This window comes from Alligator sinensis, unplaced genomic scaffold, assembly GCF_000455745.1.
Source record: "Alligator sinensis unplaced genomic scaffold, ASM45574v1 scaffold1704_1, whole genome shotgun sequence".
Classification (NCBI taxonomy): Eukaryota; Metazoa; Chordata; order Crocodylia; family Alligatoridae; genus Alligator; species Alligator sinensis.
Window position 1 is genome coordinate 154,760 of NW_005843413.1, and position 3,601 is coordinate 158,360.

The 3,601-nt window shown below is 60.5% G+C and overlaps 1 pseudogene; it reads left to right on the forward strand.

The window, feature by feature from the left end:
* The first annotated feature begins 1,636 nt into the window (after positions 1 to 1,636).
* On the forward strand, positions 1,637 to 3,107 carry LOC112548694 (annotated as a pseudogene).
* The last annotated feature ends 494 nt before the right edge of the window (positions 3,108 to 3,601 follow it).

Sequence of the window (3,601 nt, forward strand, 5' to 3'; positions counted from 1 at the left end):
ACACATCAGTGGCACCAACAAGTCATGGCCCAGAGGTCCCAATGCCCGACTCAGGTGGAGAGGACTGACCCCATGCTCTCACAGCCCAGCCTCCACTCCTCTCCTAGAGGACCCAGGTGTCTGGGCTCCCAGCCCCCCTACTTTAACACCCTCCACACCCCGGAGAACAGGTGTCCAGGCCTCACCCTTTGGGCAGGAAGCATTGCTGTAACCACATCCCCCCTCAGCCTCACCCAGACGCTGGTGCTAGCACCTCTGCTGCAGCTGTGGTGGGGCTGGGGGGCAGGACACCTATTAGTGTTGCTCCTTCCCTCCCACCCCTCAGCTAGAGCATCGCCGCGGCTGAGAGGCAGCCTGGGACTTGAGAGGTGAGTGCGGACCCAGGAGTCTGGGACACGGGCCAGGACTGCCCCCAGCCATCCCCTGACCTCTCAGTGTGTCTGTCTGCCCTGAACGCGTGTGGATCCATCCTTTCCCACAAACCTCCTGCACCCCTCCCTCTCTCTCTTCATCCCTCCCTCCCATGCCATCGACCTCCTTTACTTCTGTTTTACCTACCTGCTCTCACATCTATCCATGCGCCTTGTTTCTATCCCTCCATCCCCACACCCACCCACTTTCACACCCCAGCCATTCATCCGTCTGTCCCTCCATGCATCCACATTTGCACTCCATCCATCCCCTTTCCCCACATAGGACACCTCCAGTATAATGGACAACATGGAGGGGCCGTCACGCTTGGGGTAGGGAGGGCTGCGGGTCACAAGCGCAGGGCATCGGGGCGGGGGGGGCTGTAGGTTAGGAGTGAGGAGTAATGCTAGAAGGGGGCTGTGGGTCAGGAGTGAGGGGCACTGGAGGGGCTGTGGGGGGTGCGGGTCAGGAGTGAGGAGCACCGCTATGGGGGGGCAGGTCAGGAGTGGGGGCATCACTATGGGGGGCTGTGGGTAAGGACTGAAGGGCACTGGAGGGGCTGGGGGTGCTGCAGGTTGGGAGCGAGAGGCGAAACTGTGGGAGGGGCTGTGAGTTGGGAGTGAGGGGCATCGGCTGGGCTCGAGGCGGGGAGGAGGCAGATAAACCTTTTCCCGGGGGCTCTGATGAGTGGAAACTTTCCTCAACATCTCACAGCTCTGCCCCCAGCCCCAGCTTGGGACACCTGATCGCTCCGGTGTTATTTGGCTGCACATCCTGCATCACACACACACTCACGTAGCCTGGCAGAGAGGCGGAGGACACAACCCGAGTCCAGCACCGTGAGCCCTGGGGGCTGAGCTGGAGCCCTCACATCCCTCCTATAGGCCTACAGGCCTCTATAAAGACCCTCGGGGTTCAGACTCTCAGCCCTGGACACCCTTTGGCATCTCTCACCCAAAATAAGGCCTCAATTTGGGGGGCCTTGTAGACAGGAAAATATGGTACCTAATTTTAGGGGGAGGGAGTAGTTGGGATATCACAGTACCTGGACCCCCTGCCTGTGTCCATCTGCCTTCCCCAAAACGAGGGGTGGCTCTTAATTTGGGGGGGAGGTATGGTATCTTACTTTAGGGGTGTGGTAGAAGGGAACATATGGTATATGTATATATTACCAACATGAGGGCCTGAAGTTGGCTGGGGGTGGGGGGATTGGGTGTTGGGAAAATATGGTAACTGCATGTCTTACCTATGTTATGGCCCCGAGATAGTCGGGGGGTGGTAGATTTAGTGGACGGGATATTATGGTACCCGAGTCCTTCACCTGCCTTGCCCCCCGCACCCCTGTGGTGCCAACAGAGCTCCTCTCCCCCCAGGGGCAGCCAGGACGGACCCCCTCCTCTTCCGGGACAAAAGGCCACGCTGTTCCCATCATGCCTTCCCAGAGCTTTCGTCCCCATCCCAGAGCCTTCCTCCTCCTGCTGCCTGTCACGTCCCCCCGCTGCTGCCAGGCCACAGCAGAGGAGTGCGAGGAGCACACGGCCTTCGTGTCTGGCCACGGCTTGGTGGGGGAAGGCTTCAACATCACCAGGCTGGCCCGGAAGGGTGCCTACATGGTGGATGCCGGGCACTGGAAGAGGGAGGACGGGACCTGCCCCCTGTGCTCCAACCCACTCAGGATGAGAGTCACCAGCGCCTCCCCCAGCCATGGCCAACTGGAGGGTCAATGTCTCGTGCCAGAGTACAGTGGCCAGCTCCCTGCGCCGGTCGGCTGTGGAGGTGACCCACGAAGCCAGCACAGCCGTGGAGAACGACTGGAGGGTGGGGCTCGAGGGGGACGTCCCTTCCAAGGGCAAGACACAGGTGGCACTGGCTGGGTCCCACTCCAAGATGGTCGAATTCAGCACAGGCAAGGCCCAGCAGGACAAGTACTCCTTTGCCAGCCACGAGATCTCCTGCCAGTACTACCGGTGAGGAGATCCAGGGCAGAGAGGTCAGGGGTCATGGCTTGGTGGTGTGGGGTGATGGCTTCAGTCGAGGTCATGGGTTGGTTGAGGACCTGGGTAGACTGAGGTTGGGTTGAGCTCAGGTCATGGGTGGAGCTGCAGTCATGGGTAGGTTGAGGTTGGGCTGACTTGATGGCAAGGGTAGGCTGAGGTTGAAGTTGGGTTGAGGTCGTGGGTAGGTTGGTTGGGACTATATGCCCCCACCTGGCAGTTGCCCTGTACCCACGCCCACACAAGATGGTAACTCCCCTTTTCCCTCTACTACCAGGTTCCTCATCTCCCACAAGCCCCCACTGTCCCCTCACTTCACCCGGGCTGTGAGGAGCCTCCCCAAGGACTACGTCCGGGCCTCACGCCCCAAATACCGCCAGTTCATTGCCACCTGCGGCACCCACTGTATCACCCAGGCCCACCTGGGGGCTGCATCCGGGACGTCACAGCCATCCCGATCTGTCAGACGGCGCTGGACGGGCCGACGAGGTGACAGGCTGCTTGAAGCTGGAAGCGCCCATGAGCACTGGGGCTGGGCCCAGCAGCATGAAAGGGCCCTCCAAGATGCGCCAGGACCAACGTGAGAAGAACCCCAGAGGAGCTTCCGCGAGGCCTGCCGCGAGCGCCATGCCAAGGTCATCGGCGGCCACAAACAGAGACTTGTTTTTCTCCAACAAGGAGGGGGCCATGGGTTGGGGCTGAGGGGCACCAGCAGATAACCCTTTCCCTGGCAGCTCCGCTGGGTGGAAGCTTCCCCGCCCACATCTCCGCCCCCAGCCCCAGCGTTTGACGCCTGTTTGTGGTTGGTGCCGTTTGGCTGCACATCCTGCGCCGCAGATGCACTTCCGCGGCCCCGAGAGAGAGGCCGACAAAGGCGGAGGACATGGACTGAGCCCCGGCATCGTGCGTACTGGGGGCTGGGCAGAAGACCGTGCATCTCCCCCATGGTCCTCCAGGCCTCCATAGGGACCCTTGGGGGTCAGGCTCGCAGCCCCAGATGCCCTCTCACATCTCTTCCCTAAAACAAGGCACGGGTCTCAATTTAGGGGGAGTTATGGGCAGAAAAATAAGTGCGGCACCCATCTTCAAGAAGGGGAGGAAGGAGTGTAGCAGAAAGCCCCCTTTTCCTCTTGCCTGCGGTTGCTCTCCCCTCTTTGGATATGTTTCTCTTTTTCTACCTTTTCTTCCTTCCTCTC